The sequence below is a fragment of the Coregonus lavaretus genome (assembly GCF_964263955.1).
Source record: "Coregonus lavaretus genome assembly, contig: HAP1_SCAFFOLD_2526, whole genome shotgun sequence".
In the NCBI taxonomy this organism is placed as follows: Eukaryota; Metazoa; Chordata; class Actinopteri; order Salmoniformes; family Salmonidae; genus Coregonus; species Coregonus lavaretus.
This window is the reverse complement of record NW_028157654.1, coordinates 21,587-38,928: the sequence shown is the minus strand read 5'-3', so window position 1 is coordinate 38,928 and position 17,342 is coordinate 21,587. Positions and strand designations below refer to the sequence as shown.

The window sequence follows — 17,342 nt, the reverse complement described above, 5'->3', positions numbered from 1 at the left end:
CCAATCCTCTTCTGGATCATCCAAATGCACTCTAGCAAACTTCAGACGGGCCTGGACATGTATTGGCTTAAGCAGGGGGACACGTCTGGCACTGCAGGATTTGAGTCCCTGGTGGCGTAGTGTGTTACTGATGGTAGGCTTTGTTACTTTGGTCCCAGCTCTCTGCAGGTCATTCACTAGGTCCCCCCGTGTGGTTCTGGGATTTTTGCTCACCGTTCTTGTGATCATTTTGACCCCACGGGGTGAGATCTTGCGTGGAGCCCCAGATCGAGGGAGATTATCAGTGGTCTTGTATGTCTTCCATTTCCTAATAATTGCTCCCACAGTTGATTTCTTCAAACCAAGCTACTTACCTATTGCAGATTCAGTCTTCCCAGCCTGGTACAGGTCTACAATTTTGTTTCTGGTGTCCTTTGACAGCTCTTTGGTCTTGGCCATAGTGGAGTTTGGAGTGTGACTGTTTGAGGTTGTGGACAGGTGTCTTTTATACTGATAACAAGTTCAAACAGGTGCCATTAATACAGGTAACGAGTGGAGGACAGAGGAGCCACTTAAAGAAGAAGTTACAGGTCTGTGAGAGCCAGAAATCTTGTAGGTGACCAAATACTTATTTTCCACCATAATTTGCAAATAAATTCATTACAAATCCTACAATGTGATTTTCTGGATTTTCTTTTCTCAATTTGTCTGTCATAGTTGACGTGTACCTATGATGAAAATTACAGGCCTCTCTCATCTTTTTAAGTGGGAGAACTTGCACAATTGGTGGCTGACTAAATACTTTTTTTCCCCACTGTATATAGTGTATGTTAAAACATGATGCAGTTTTAGGTAGAGAATTGAGAGAGAGGGGTTTGGATGTGTCGAAAGGACATCCATATAGTTCCGGAACCGGCCATCAAGAAACCAAGCCCAGCCACACACTGCCCATTCATTCCCCAAAGAGACTTGGTGGTGTTGGGTTGAGAAACTAAGAATTTGTATCAAGTGGAGGAGGATAAAAATGGACGCCTGCCTGCTGGGCAAGGAATAGAGAAGAGAAGATTAGTGAAGAGAAGCGAGGAGAAGAAAATAAGGGAACAATAGAATTTGAGCGAGCACTTCACAATGAGTGCGTTTCAGATTCACAAATTCTGTGCAGATTATCGTATCAATGCCTGGTTGAGTGTTAAACATGTCAGGGACCATGTCCATATGATATAATAATCTGCATAGTATTTGTGTATCTAGAACACACCCATTGGCATCAGTCTGTTGTGGTCTGATACAGGCCAATGCATTTAGTTGTATTGTCATTGTAGTGTTGAGTGACAACATGACTGTGCAAGACTTTGGTTTAAATAAATGGCAAGACAGTCATTATTATGGCATTTTTAATTGAATGGTCAACCCATTACAGATTACTTTATTTTGATACTTTATTTTCACATGGTGTATTATATATATATATATATTTCAATTATGACAATTCCAATTCTCTTCAATGCTTTTCAATGAGGAACATTTGGAATTGGAATGTGGTTTACTTTCTGAATTGACTAGAATTGAAATAGAATTCACCCAACCCTACATGAAAATGACATAACCATTTGTAGTTAAAACATGAAAACAACAATATGACCATTGGTAGTTAATACATGAACACAACAACATAACCATTGGTAGGTAATACATGAAAACAACAACATAACCATTGGTAGATAGTCTCTAGGTTCTCTTAAGTTCCCTTAAATTCTGATGCTCTGACTTCCTCCACTTTGTCCATTACAGTATGTCCCTATCCTCCACAGCATCTTCCTAAGGATACTACACAGAATTTCCCTTTCACTAATTCTCGCCATGGCGGAGGAGTGGTCTGTGCTTTGAGATAAAATGGAGACCATATTCTGCTGTAGCGCCAGCTGTCTGTGGGTGGTGGCTATTGCACCCAGCATGTTGGCCACAGTGAGGGTCACTGTAACAGAAACTGTACCGTCATACCCCAGAGCCTTATGGCACGGCCTAGAGTCCCCCGTGACACAGCTGTAGGGTTGTTGATGACATCACTCTGCTCCAAACTCACTGTGACAAAAGATTGGAGGATTAAGTGCTGTATGATAATGTTCTCTAGCTGGTAAAGTATGGATAAAAAGGGGTTCTGTTTTGTTAATGAATGTTATGGATGGAATGGAATGTTATGGATGAAATCATGTGTTCTTACTGTTAGGGGGAATAAGTGAGAGACTCCTCCTCTTTTGAATTGGCCTCGTGACAGGACGATCTCCTCCAGCCCCCAGAGCTAGTGGGTCCATCATACTGTAGAATAAATAAATGACAGTCAGACAAATAGGCATTAACAAATGTGTAACTTGTTCCAAAGTAAGGTTAGGGAAAGTTGTTACATTTGCTAATCATGTTGTAGCCTAAAGTTGTGGCCTATATTATGGGTTCAGGCCAGCTGGCCAGGTCACAAAATAGATGCAATGCTCTCACTAAATGTTAAAGCAGGAACATTTAAAAGGCAGTAAAAAGACTGTACCAAAATGTAAAACATTATCCTGTATATTTAAAAAAAAAAAAAAAAAAATCATTGATGAGTGAGGGATTCAGCATGGAACATCCTTTATATATTTTTTTGTTTTTATTTTAATTTACTAGCTATGTCAATATATTGTTGTTTTAAATGTTTTGAGGCTGCACTGGTGGCAGTTTAGAAAAAAACATTCAAATCATATTGTTGATCAGATTTTTCTTCATTAATTAGGCTATTTTCTCCTTAAAGAACAAATATTAGTAGTATATATGAATGTGGATTAATCATTTTTAGATGGGTGCTACAGGTGCCAACGGTAAGGTTAGGAAAAGTCGGACAATTTGCAAATTATGTGGCCCAAAACTAGTATGGCCTGTATTGTAGAATCAGCAGACCACAAAACCGATGCAATGATGGTCAACAAAAATAATGATTCTAATTGGTTAATATTCCCTTGAAGGCTATGATATTTGGTGTGGATTTTTTAAAAGTAAAGTTTGCACACCGATCATATATCAGTGATGTATACAAAACCATCATTGTCATATATCCAAAAACGGTGTATAAAAAGGTAGAACCACCATCACATTGATGATAGATGCTCCACAAGCTATTTAATGGATCTTACAACAAGTCATCTGATGATATTACATTAACTGTTGTTTACAAGACCAAAAGAAAGGCCAATATATTGTATATTTTAAGTACTACACATTTTCAAATTATTTTAACTGTCATGCTACTGGGAAATGTAGGTCAACTGAAGCTACAGCTAGTGAAATGTAACTAGCACGCTACCCAACACTGCTGACAGCTTAACTCAACATCACTTCAATACTTTCATCTCAGACTTAAAGAATAAAACAAAACAGTCACCGTTATCAGGTCTCCATAGTATTCAGTCAATTTCCGAGTGATGAAGATTAAGCTTCGTGAAAAGTTATGTAAAAGTACAGATCTATCCAGGGCTATGTACAGTGAATGTGTTATCTCTTGGCGAACCGTGAATCAGTATATATACACACAAAACACACACACACACACACACACACACACACACACACACACACACCACTTCATGTTCAAGTAGGGACATACAAACAAGTATTCCCTGATCCTGTTGTGGAGTCCCATCCACTTGAGAACAATAGACTGTGAAATACTACATAACCTCCAGTCAGAGGCTGTTCACACCCTCATCAGGCATCGCCTCTAGCAGGCAGGGCAGGTCCGCGCCATTCTGCGCCATAAGGGAGACCAAAAAATGCTGCTCCCTGCATAACTAGAATAGTCCCAGTAAGTAAAATGACATTGAACGGAGGTCTAAAAGACGTATTTTACAGACGTTGAAGTTAGGTTCTGAATGAAAGGTGAAAAGGTATTTTTGGTATGTTTAAAATACATATTTTCCAGGACATTGAAAAGGCATCTTTTCCAGATGTTAAAAATACGTATTTTCCGGACGTTGAAATCAGGTTCATTTTCGGTTCTGAATGAAAGTTGAAAATAAGTAATTTATAGAAGTCTATGTTTGGGCCAAATCAAGGCTGGTCCAGACCGGACAAAATCTGAACCAAACATAGACGTCTATGATTGGTTCAGATTTGATCCGGACCAGACCAAAACTCAATGTCTGTGGATGTGGAAATCAAGGCCGGTCCAGAACTGCACCAAAAAATACGTCGGAGTCAGTCCGTGCTTACTCAGGTGTAGCCTACAGTGTTGCCTGAAATATAATTTTTTGAATGCCAATCCATCTATGTGGCAAGTCTACCGGTTGTAAAACACCAAAAAACGATGTCCGGGCAGGACCAAAAAAAGACATCCAAAAGACGTCGGCTCGTGCTTACTGGGGTGTAGCCTAACATGTGAATGAGAAAGGGAAATTCTGTGTAGTATCCTTAGGAAGATGATGTGGAGGATAGGGACATACTGTAATGGACAAAGTGGAGGAAGTCAGAGCATCAGAATTTAAGGGAACTTAAGAGAACCTAGAGACTATCTACCAATGGTTATGTTGTTGTTTTCATGTATTACCTACCAATGGTTATGTTGTTGTGTTCATGTATTAACTACCAATGGTCATATTGTTGTTTTCATGTTTTAACTACAAATGGTTATGTTGTCATTTTCATGTAGGGTTGGGTGAATTCTATTTCAATTCTAGTCAATTCAGAAAGTAAACCACATTCCAATTCCAAATGTTCCTCATTGAAAAGCATTGAAGAGAATTGGAATTGTCATAATTGAAAAATAAATATATATATATATAATACACCATGTGAAAATAAAGTATCAAAATAAAGTAATCTGTAATGGGTTGACCATTCAATTAAAAATGCCATAATAATGACTGTCTTGCCATTTATTCAAACCAAAGTCTTGCACAGTCATGTTGTCACTCAACACTACAATGACAATACAACTAAATGCATTGGCCTGTATCAGACCACAACAGACTGATGCCAATGGGTGTGTTCTAGATACACAAATACTATGCAGATTATTATATCATATGGACATGGTCCCTGACATGTTTAACACTCAACCAGGCATTGATACGATAATCTGCACAGAATTTGTGAATCTGAAACGCACTCATTGTGAAGTGCTCGCTCAAATTCTATTGTTCCCTTATTTTCTTCTCCTTGCTTCTCTTCACTAATCTTCTCTTCTCTATTCCTTGCCCAGCAGGCAGGCGTCCATTTTTATCCCCCTCCACTTGATACAAATTCTTAGTTTCTCAACCCAACACCACCAAGTCTCTTTGGGGAATGAATGGACAGTGTGTGGCTGGGCTTGGTTTCTTGATGGCCGGTTCCGGAACTATATGGATGTCCTTTCGACACATCCAAACCCCTCTCTCTCAATTCTCTACCTAAAACTGCATCATGTTTTAACATACACTATATATATATATATAAACAAATGTATGTGGACTCCTTCAAATTAGAGGATTCGTCTATTTCAGCCACACCCGTTACTGACAGGTGTATAAAATCGAGCACACAGCCATGCAATCTCTATAGACAAACATTGGCAGTAGAATGACCTTACTATTTTGAGCCCCACCTGTTTAGCAAAAAAAGGACAAATACAATACTTTTTTTGCATGTTATTGTCACATATCAGTTTGCAAAAAATGTAAAAAAATTAATAATTGTGTTAATAAAGCCACATACAAAACATGGTCTCTTTTTTGATTTCTTGAGGAAGGCAGCTCCAAAATGCAGGTGTTTCAGCATAGCTCAGCCCCTTGGGTGCTGCCATAGATTTACATTAGAAGTGCCCTTCCAAGAAGGCTCAAGGTAATTGGCCACAGATAAAATGATGTAAAATCACGTTATATCTACCATAGCTTTGACTGGACTGATCATGTCAACATCATACTTTCAAAATCTTAGCAGTCATCATCATGCATCAAGTTGGCATTCTACATCATTGAATATTGTAAGAGCTTTCATTGTCTGCTTATATGCCCCTTTATTTATCCTACGGTTCTGACTTGGTGTACAATTAGAATACTGTAAGAACGCTGTACATTTCAAAAGTGCTGAACAAATAGTCATATTGACTACGTCCGTCTTAGCTCGCTCATTAATGTCTTAATCAAAATTACTGATTGCCTCTTATCCGCTCATTGTTCCCTTATTCCATAGTTTGTACATCTCAATTGTCAGTAGAAACCACATTTGTTTAAGAAAGTCAGCCATATCAGCTATGTTTTTTTTTTAAGTTAGTAAGTAAGGCTGAATGAACTGTTTCGCTGCCAGACAAGGCTCCACTGATAGCCAGGTGAAGTGGTGTTAAGGATTCACTCCATGGTGCTGAAAAGAAAGCTCTGCTGTTGGGACAGCTTTATGTAGGCCCTAACAGTTTGTAGGCACCGTTTGTCATCATTATAGTGCAATTCATGTATTGTTTAGTGCTGTGTTGCGTAGTGGCTTTGCTGGCATGAATAAAAAAAATTTGGGGGGAGTTTGCTCCACCAAGATTTACATGCTAAAATCGCCACTGCATATAGCCTACCCAAGACCCAAGACACAAGACAATCATATCAGATTAGTGCTCGACTTGGACTGAAATAGGTGCCTGTGCTAATTTTGGGTGTCGGTACTGTTTATATGTAGGTGCAGCTGCTCCACAATATTTTTGAGCTAATATTCTGTGAGGAACAGAGCAGTAGAACATTTGAGGTGCCAGTACTCAGCTCTGGTGATCTGCTGCTCAGGTCAAGCAACCCAGACCCATGACATTACTTCGAATTCTGGATCCAGACCCGCACTAAACTGTCTCATAATGGAATGTTGAGAGAAATCAGAGTATTCACATGCTCATTGACCGTAATCAGTACATTTACATTTTAGTCATTTAGCAGACGCTCTTATCCAGAGCGACTTACAGTTAGTTTTTTTTATTTTTTTAGTTTTTTTTATTATATTTTTTATACTGGCCCCCCGTGGGAATCGAACCCACAACCCTGGCGTTGCAAACGCCATGCTCTACCAACTGAGCTACCTCCCTGCCAGCCATTCCCTCCCCTACCCTGGACGACGCTGGGCCAATTGTGCGCCACCCCATGGGTCTCCCGGTCGCGGCCGGCTACGACAGAGCCTGGATTCGAACCAGGATCTCTAGTGGCACAGCTAGCACTGCGATGCAGTGCCTTAGACCACTGCGCCACTCGGGAGACTATACAACATGCAGTACAACATGCTTTAGGTAAATATTCCCCTGAAAGCCATGGTATTTAGTTCGAAGTGGACACCAATCATATATCCAGGTTTATAAGGAAGAAACTCCAGTACACCAGTGATGTAAAATAAATGTCATATGCTCAACAGACAATGTAATAAACTGTATAATAAACTGGTGTCCTACGGCAGATATAAACTTGGTTCATGGCCAAATACAGTCAGCTGACTATTTGATCTTAGACAATAGATGTAACCAGGGAGGGTACTCTACTCAGTCAATCTCAGCCACAGTACACACACAAACTTGACCCAGAATTTAGCAAGTTCAAGTGAGCCCTGACATGGTGTGGCGAAGATGACTACATTCAGTTCTGAGAAATTGTAGTTTGGTCAAAGTGAACTCGGATTGTTGTACAAGGGAAGGAATGTTATGTACTTTGTCATGTGCAGTGTAATTTTTCTAGTATAACCATACAGTTTATTATGAGTCATTGTATGTCCATAAAGTAATCACACATAAACCACTGTCATAAAGAGGTGCCCAATAGAAATCCTGCCCTATGATCCATTAGGATTCAGTGTAAGCTATTATTCTTCCACAGCCAAGTTAGGTAATTTGCAGGATTACAGGACAATAAAGTTAAGAACAACATTTATGCAATATATCAGTCAAATAAATGATCAACAATCTTCTTCAAGAAGGTGTTACCTGTGACCGGTGCCAAAAATAAAGTTAGGAAAAGTTGTTAAATTTGCTAATCATGTTGTGACCCAAAATCGCTTTCTTTGTTATGTGCCCAGGCAAGGTCACAAAACAAATGCAGTGCACTAACTGGCTGATCATGCAATGTTGAATGAAGTCAGAACAGTAAACAGTGAAGCTTAGTTGAACAAGCAAAGGTTTGAGAAGCACAATGCTTTCAGACAAAGTCTGACACAGAAAGTTAAATCCTCTCTATTAGGCTTGCCCTCTGTTGGCTACCATTTCCCATGTGATTACTTACCAGTACCACCAACCTTCCAATCTCATAGCTGACACTCTATCCACAAGGCCACTGAGTTGATTAATCCTGAATGTATGTCCTGAAGTTATTACGTTATCCGGTGTTATTACATTAGCTGGTTTTATTACATTATAAATGAAAAAAGCTATTACATGAGAAGTTATTACTTTATCCTGTGTTATTATTAACCGTTGTTACAAGGCCAAAAGGACGGCCAATATTTTATGTATCGTATATTGAAACTAAAACTATTTTGAAATTAATTTAACAGTCAAGCTACTGAGAAATGTATTTAAAAAGAAACTACAGCTAGTGTAATGAAACTAGCCCATTACCCAACACTGCTGACAGCTTAATTTAACATCTCTTCAATTATAACTTTTATCTCAAACTTAAAGAATGAAGCAAATCATATAGTCACCATTATCAGAAGTCTCCATAGTATTTGAATCAGTCTCCATAGTATTTGAATCAGGCTCCATAGTACTTCAATCAGTCTCCATAGTATTTCAATCATTCTCCATAAGATTTCAATTAGTCTCCATAGTATTTGAATCAGTCTCCATAGTATTTGAATCAGTATCCATAGTATTTGAATCAGTCTCCGTAGTATTTGAATCATTCTCCATAGTATTTCAATCAGAGTACGTAGTATTTAAATCAGTCTCCATAGTATTTAAATCAATTTCAGAGCAATTAAAATGTAGCTCTGTATAAAGTGCTGTAAAAGTATAGATATATCCAGCGCTATGAACAGTGAAGCTCAGTTGAACAAGCAAAGTTTTGAGAAGCACAATGCTTTTAGACAAAGTCTGACACAGAAAGTTAAACCCTTTCTGTTAGGCATGCCCTCTGATAGGCTACCATTTCCCATGTGATTGATTACGGTTCCTAGGGCTATGTTACCAACCATCTCTCTGGTTAGACAGTATATTAACCTGCCATGTACACAAATTCACCCAGGCTGGTTACACATGAACAAAATCAGGCGCTTATCTGCTAGATGTTCAAACACAGCCTTATAATGGTACTTGGTTCAGGGCCAAGAAGTCAGCTCATTCTGAATGAGACTAATGTGATTTTAGACAAAATATTAAATCAGAGGGGAGTTTCCACAGATATTCAGACAATACCAGTATGACCACATTCAGTTAAAGTGTCCTATTTAAAGACCTATTGTTAGTGGAACTCAGACTTCGATGAATCCCGAAAGCATAGTAAAGTAAGCTTTGAACATAAGCCTTGTCCAAGCCAGAATGGCTGGACAGGAGCCGATCTCCTGTTTCTATAGCATGCAACAGCTTGATGTACAAGTACACCCCCTGAGCAGGATGCTAGTCTGTTGCAGAGCCTTACCCCCAATCCATCTTCTTAATACTGAGTGCCAAGCAGAGAGGCATCGTTCCCATTTGTAGTCTTTGGTATGACTCAACCAGGGATCGAAACCCCAACCTTCCAATCTCAGGGCAGACACTAACTACAAGGCCACTGAGTTTATGTTTTTACATTACATTAACATTAACCATGTCGATGTCCATGTATCCATGGACCGTGCACAAGTTGGGGCAAGGAGAGGGACAGAAGCAATACTGTTGCCCATCAATCTCATCCATGTAGCCCCTCACTTCCATCTTCCCTGGTTTGGTCACAGTGTTGCTTCCATCCCTCTCCTTGCCCTAACCTGGGCTTGAACCAGGGACCCTCTGACCACATCGACAACTGTCACCCATTAAACATTGTTACCTGACGCTCCACAAAAGCACTACATGTGAAGTTAATTTGGTTTCCGTAAGGGCAGGTTGGGACAAGGAGAGGGAAGAAAGCAATACTGTTGGGAGGAGACCAATAAAAGAATCTCCTGGAGATAAAAGGTGTGGTGTTGTTGCTGTTGTAGATAAGATGATCAATGTCTGAGGTGAATCATTCATGCAGTATCATTCATGCAGTCCAGCCATAAATCCTTATATTTTACAATTGCCTTAGCCGATGGACAACCTACCACCCTGGGTATTATGGGTAGATGGCTAGGGAGAAGTGCTGATTATAGTAAACGCTCACTGAGAGAGAGTCTACCTTGGTTTGAACCTGGGTCCATTATTTTGTGACTGTGATGACCCAGGAGTGTGCTTGGAGGAAGCAGTGGAGTACTCAAGTTGTTGCCTTAAAGGGATACTTCAGGATTTTGGTAATGGGGCGTGGTGAGTTCAAAACCACACTCGTTTGTCAGGGCGGCCAGAACCAGGGCTCTCCACCATCTCCTCCCCCTTTCCTTTCCTTTTCTCCTAGTGTGGTTGGAGACCCTTACAGAAAAAACATGTGGGCCACTGAACGATTCACACAAGTGTTTGAATCTCTCTCTCTCTCTTTCTCTCCCTCCCCTGTCCACCATGTCCACCCTAAAGGCCCCTCCCAGTATTCACTATGTTCAAACCCCTGTCATAACACTACACCCAGGCCTTGTCCGAAATCTGTCTTGCCTACTACTTGTACTAATCATGCTACATACTATTTACTATTTAGAACCAACTGTTTAGTCAAATCAAATTCAGTAAGCAACATGAATATATATAAGAGCCGCATCCATACTGAGAATCTGTCATCCACAGGAGGTTTGTGGCACCTTAATTGGGGAGGACGGGCTTGTGGTAATTGCTGGAGCGGAATAAGTGGAATGGTATCAAACACATGTTTTCAATGTGTTCGATGCCATTACATTTGCGCCGTTTCAGACATTATGAGCCGTCCTCCCCTCAGCAGCCTCCACTGGATCTATTGCGCAATTGCGTTGATTCCCACCATTTGGTACCCCCTCTAGGGTGGACACTACACCCTGTCCACCCTAGAGGCCCCTACCAGTATTCAGTAACTTCATGAAAAGCACTGCAAAAGTAGAGATAACAACTTTTCACCTTTAGGTGACTTCTGATAGGCTACGTTAAGCTCACATGGCTACCTCTGATCATCTCAAATCATCATAAATCATCTCTGGTTATGTTGACTAGGATAACAGTACATTCTGTTTCAAAGTGAACCAGAGCATAACCCTCCCTGGTCATCTGACTGAGTTGGGGAACGTTCTTGTTTTCAGGCTGATGGAGCCCTGTACTGGGTCCAGTATTAACCCTGTCCACACCTCTGTAGTGACTACACCCTGTCCAGGATCCTCCCAGTATTCACTCTGTCCACACCTCTGTCATACACTACTACAACCTTTATGCTGTCAGAAATATAGTATAGCGTCCAGACATTGTGTTTAATATAAAACTTCATGCATGGTGGTATGGGCAGGCATGTTCTAGCTGCACTTACAAACTTTTTGTATTGTCCTAGTAGTAAGCAATATAGAAAGAATAGTGTACCTACACCACCACCTGCTGGCTGAACTTTATATGTACAGTACCAGTCAAAAGTTTGGACACGCCCACTCATTCAAGGGTTTTTCTTTATTTTAACTATTTTCTACATTGTAGAATAATAGTGAAGACATCAAAACTATGAAATAAAATAACACATATGGAATCATGTAGTAACCAAAAAAGGGTTCAACAAATCAAAATATATTTTATATTTGAGATTCTTCAAAGTAGCCACCCTTTGCCTTTTGATGACAGCTTTGCACACTCTTGGCATTCTCCCACTTTTGGTTACTACATGATTCCATATGCGTAGAAAATAGTAAAAATTAAGAAAAACCCTGGAATGAGTAGGTGCGTCCAAACTTTTGACTGGTACTGTATGAATAAATGAAAGAATGTGCAATATGTACAAGATTTCATGTTTAAAATATACAAACTGAACAACGGCAACACCCCAGCATATTGAGGATAAAGTATTTACAGAAACATATACAAACTATTGACATTCTCAACAGTAATCATTCATATTGTCATATCAAACCAGGATGTCATTCATTGACATTCAACAACAGCAGGTCACAGGTTTTAGCTCCAAGTAGTGCCACCATATAATATACAGTAAGTAGTACAATGAATGTCTCTAATAGGAAAGCCTGGTCCCATTCAGACAACTCCACAGCCCAGTCCTGTAGAGCTCCCCTGGCTGTGGTTGTTAGTTACTGCACCCGGGATGTTGACTAAAGAGAGGAGGTGTCACATGCTCTTTCCTCCCCTTGAGCTCCAGTCCAAGGTCCTGGCAGAATCCTCCTCTCCCATGTTGTTTATTAGTCTCTCTAGCTGTTCCCTGAACTTTTGAAGCTCCCATTCTTTCTCTGCCTTCTCCCAAATGTTCCTATCCTCCACAGCTCATCCACTATGTTATTAAACATCTTTCTAAAGATACTACGCAGAATCTCCTTAATCATTTCCACTAATTCCATTAAAACATACTGGTTCATCGCCATGGTGGAGGAGTGGTCTGTGCTTTGAGCCAAAATGGAGTCGATCTTCTGCTGTAGCACCTGCTGTCTGTGGGTGGTGGTTACTGCAGGGAGGGACACTGTAACTGAAACTGTACTAGTCATATTCAGAGCCTTATGGCACGCCCCAGAGTCCCCCATGACACAGCTGTAGGGTTGTTGATGGCCATAACTGTCTGCTCCGAACTCACTGTGACAAAAGATGGGAGGATTAAGTGCTGTATGAGAATGTCTCTAGAGTAGCTGTTAAAGTACGGGTAAAAAAGGTTTCTGTTTTGTTAATAAATGTTATGTATAGTGTAGAATGAAATGTTATGGATGAAATCATGTGTTCTTACTATGAGGGGGAATATGTGAGAAACTCCTTCTTCTGATTGGCCCCATGACAGGATCTCCTCCTCCAGCCCCCAGAGCTTGTGGGACCATCATACTGTAGAGGAGAAAAATAAATGACAGATGCAATGCAATAACTAAATGTTACAATGCAGTGAGGCAGTGAATGGACTACTCAGATTTACTTCTAGAACTTTACAGATGTAAAGCTCAAAAGCGTTATCCTGAATATAACCTATCAACCATTCATATCTTAAAGCTGTTTAAAATGAGAGTTTCAGCATGGAACACCCTTTATATCCATCCTTTTTTAATTGTACTTTTTTAATTATTTTAATTAGTGGCTCTCGAATGGCGCAGCGGTCTAAGGCACTGCATCTCAGTGCTTGAGGCGTCACTACAGACCCCCTGGTTCGATTCCAGGCTGTATCACAACCGGCCGTGATTCGGAGTCCCACAATTGGCCCAGCGTCGTCCGGGTTTGGCCGGTGTAGGCCGTCATTGTAAATAAGAATTTGTTCTTAACTGACTTGCCTAGTTAAATAAAGGTTAAATAAAAATATTGTACCATGTTGATGTTTTGGAGGGAAAAAGTCAATTGTACAGGTGCATTTAAATTGACATTGTTGTTTAGATGTTTTTGTCATTAAAAATACAATTTACTCCAAATGATAATAAACTCAGCAAAAAAAGAAACGTCCTCATCAAATCAAATCAAATCAAATCAAATTTTATTGGCCACATGCGCCGAATACAACAGGTGCAGACATTACAGTGAAATGCTTACTTACAGCCCTTAACCAACAGTGCATTTATTTTTAATAAAAAAGTAAAATAAAACAACAACAAAAAAGTGTTGAGAAAAAAAGAGCAGAAGTAAAATAAAATAACAGTAGGGAGGCTATATATACAGGGGGGTACCGGTGCAGAGTCAATGTGCGGGGGCACCGGCTAGTTGAGGTAGTTGAAGTAATATGTACATGTGGGTAGAGTTAAAGTGACTATGCATAAATAATTAACAGAGTAGCAGCAGCGTAAAAAGATGGGGTGGGGGGGGGCAGTGCAAATAGTCCGGGTAGCCATGATAAGCTGTTCAGGAGTCTTATGGCTTGGGGGTAGAAGCTGTTGAGAAGTCTTTTGGACCTAGACTTGGCACTCCGGTACCGCTTGCCGTGCGGTAGCAGAGAGAAAAGTCTATGACTAGGGTGGCTGGAGTCTTTCACTGTCAACTGCGTTTATTTTCAGCAAACTTAATATGTGTAAATATTTGTATGAACATAACAAGATTCAACAACTGAGACATAAACTGAACAATTCCACAGACATGTGACTAACATATATTGAATAATGTGTCCCTGAACAAAGGGGGGGTCAAAATCAAACGTAACAGTCAGTATCTGGTGTGGCCACCAGCTGCATTAAGTACTGCAGGGCATCTCTTCCTCATGGACTGCACCAGATTTGCCCGTTCTTACTGTGAGATGTTACCCCACTCTTCCACCAAGGCACCTGCAAGTTCCCAGACATTTCTGGGGGGAATGGCCCTAGCCCTCACCCTCCGATCCAACAGATCCCAGACGTGCTCAATGGGATTGAGATCCGGGCTCTTCGCTGGCCATGGCAGAACACTGACATTCCTGTCTTGCAGGAAATCACGCACAGAACGAGCAGTAGGCTGGTGGCATTGTCATGCTGGAGGGTCATGTCAGGATGAGCCTGCAGGAAGGGTACCACATGAGGGAGGAGGATGTCTTCCCTGTATCGCACAGCGTTGAGATTGCCTGCAATGACAACAAGCTCAGTCCGATGATGCTGTGACACACCGCCCCAGACCATGACGGACCCTCCACCTCCAAATCGATCTCGCTCCAGAGTACAGGCCTCGGTGTAACGCTCATTCCTTCGACGATAAACGCAAATCCGACCATCACCCCTGGTGAGACAAAACCGCGACTCGTCAGTGAAGAGCACTTTGTGCCAGTTCTGTCTGGTCCAGCGACGGTGGGTTTGTGCCCATAGGCGACGTTGTTGCCGGTGATGTCTGGTGAGGACCTGCCTTACAACAGGCCTACAAGCCCTCAGTCCAGCCTCTCTCAGCCTATTGCGGACAGTCTGAGCCCTGATGGAGGGATTGTGCGTTCCTGGTGTAACTCGGGCAGTTGTTGTTGCCATCCTGTACCTGTCCCGCAGGTGTGATGTTCGGATGTACCGATCCTGTGCAGGTGTTGTTACACGTGGTCTGCCACTGCGAGGAGGATCAGCTGTCCATCCTGTCTCCCTGTAGCGCTGTCTTAGGCGTCTCACAGTACGGACATTGCAATTTATTGCCCTGGCCACATCTGCAGTCCTCATGCCTCCTTGCAGCATGCAAGGCACGTTCACGCAGATGAGCAGGGACCCTGGGCATCTTTCTTTTGGTGTTTTTCAGAGTCAGTAGAAAGGCCTCTTTAGTGTCCTAAGTTTTCATAACTGTGACCTTAATTGCCTACTGTCTGTAAGCTGTTAGTGTCTTAACAACCGTTCCACAGGTGCATGTTCATTAATTGTTTATGGTTCATTGAACAAGCATGGGAAACAGTGTTTAAACCCTTTACAATGAAGATCTGTGAAGTTATTTGGAATTTTACAAATTATCTTTGAAAGACAGGGTCCTGAAAAAGGGACGTTTCTTTTTTTGCTGAGTTTAGTAGGTAATGAATGGAGGCAACAAGCACCAATTGTAAGGTTGGCCTGTGTTATGGGCTCATCAATAATGCAGGGGCATGGGGAAAAACAGTAGGGTATATGAAGAGGAAAAAAACTCCAGCACAGTGGTGGTCGTAGATGCTCCACAAGTTATTTTATGAATCTTACAATAGACAAGCATCAGGGTTTACAGAGAGTTCAAATGGTACAATGATTCTCTACACTTCATTGTTTTCTGCATGTATGACTGCCCCAGCGGTATCAGATACTTAATTGCCATGAAAGTGAAAATAAGTGACTACGGTCCAAATACATAAGACAATTAGTCTAGAATAAGACAATACGTCTGTAATAAGACAAGAAGTCTAGAATAAGACAAGAAGATTAGTTACATGGATCAATATTTCAATCTCCTCCGCCTCATGTTTCTGGTCAGTGTTTACTGCAGCAGGAATGTTATCTTCAATCCAGAGCCTCTCACTGCTCCAAACTCACTGCAATAAAAATATGTAGTTCAGTGATTGATTATACATTTACCTTCATCTGTTGACTATTTGAGATGGCCTACCCCAGACAGGGGAAAAACAGTGTAGACATTGTTAATGTTGTAAATGGCTATTGTAGCTGGAAACGGCTGATTTGTAATGGAATATCTACATAGGCGTACAGAGGCCCATTATCAGCAACCATCAGTCCTGTGTTCCAATGGCACATTGTGTTTGCTAATCCAAGTTGATCATTTTAAAAGGCTAATTGATAATTAGAATTAGAACAGCTGAAAACTGTTGTGCTGATTAAAGAAGCAATAAAACTGGCCTTCTTTAGACTAGTTGAGTATCTGGAGCATCAGCAATTGTGGGTTTGATTACAGGATCAAAATGGCCAGAAACAAATAACTTTCTTCTGAAACTCGTCAGTCTATTCTTGTTCTGAGAAATGAAGGCTATTCCATGCGAGAAATTGCCAAGAAACTGAAAATCTCTTACAACGCTGTGTACTACTCCCTTCACAGAACAGCGCAAACTGGCTCTAACCAGAATAGAAATGTCACGCCCTGACTCAGAGGACGCTTATATGTTGAGTCAGGGTGTGTATATTCCTTGTTGTGTTTGTCCATGTTGTACATTCTAGTATGTCTAGATCTATGTTGGCCGGTGTGGTTCCCAATCAGAGGCAGCTGTCGCTCGTTGTCTCTGATTGGGGACCATACTTAGGCAGCCATTTGGCACTAGTTAGTTGTGGGATCTTGTTCCAGTTAAGGTATGTTGTGTTGTGCTGCCTTGGACTTCACGTTTCGTTTGTTTATTGTTTTGTCGGTTGTTTATTCATTGAAATAAACATGTATGCATATCACGCTGCGCCTTGGTCCGTCCCGTCTATAAACGAACGTGACAGAAGATCCCACCAAACGAGGACCAAGCAGCGTGCCCAGGAAGAGCGAATTGCCATGTCACAGGTGGGCAAATGGTGGTCATGGGAGGAGATATTTGCGGGGAAAGAGCCATGGGCAAAGGTAGATGCCCAGGCAGGAGAGGAGCAACGGCAGCACAGAGGAGGCCGGTTGAGGAAGAAGCCCGAGAGACAGCCCTAAGAACATTTTGGGGGGGGACTAAGAGGGTGGTTGGCGGAGCCTAGGGTTAGAGCAGAGCCAACTCCCCGTACTCACGCGAGAAGGCGTATGACTGGGCAAGCTCCATGTTATGCGGAGCTACGTACTGTGTCGCCAGTGCGCCGGC

General features: G+C 41.3%; 1 long non-coding RNA gene across 1 annotated transcript; it reads right to left on the bottom strand.

The window, feature by feature from the left end:
• Window positions 1-1,356: 1,356 nt before the first annotated feature.
• On the bottom strand, window positions 1,357-8,988 carry LOC311125111. Its single transcript, XR_014612838.1, has 3 exons — window positions 8,635-8,988; window positions 2,201-2,295; window positions 1,357-2,061 (listed from the first exon to the last, which is right to left on the bottom strand). It is a non-coding gene; the product is annotated as an uncharacterized lncRNA (long non-coding RNA).
• Between the last annotated feature and the right edge of the window lie 8,354 nt (window positions 8,989-17,342).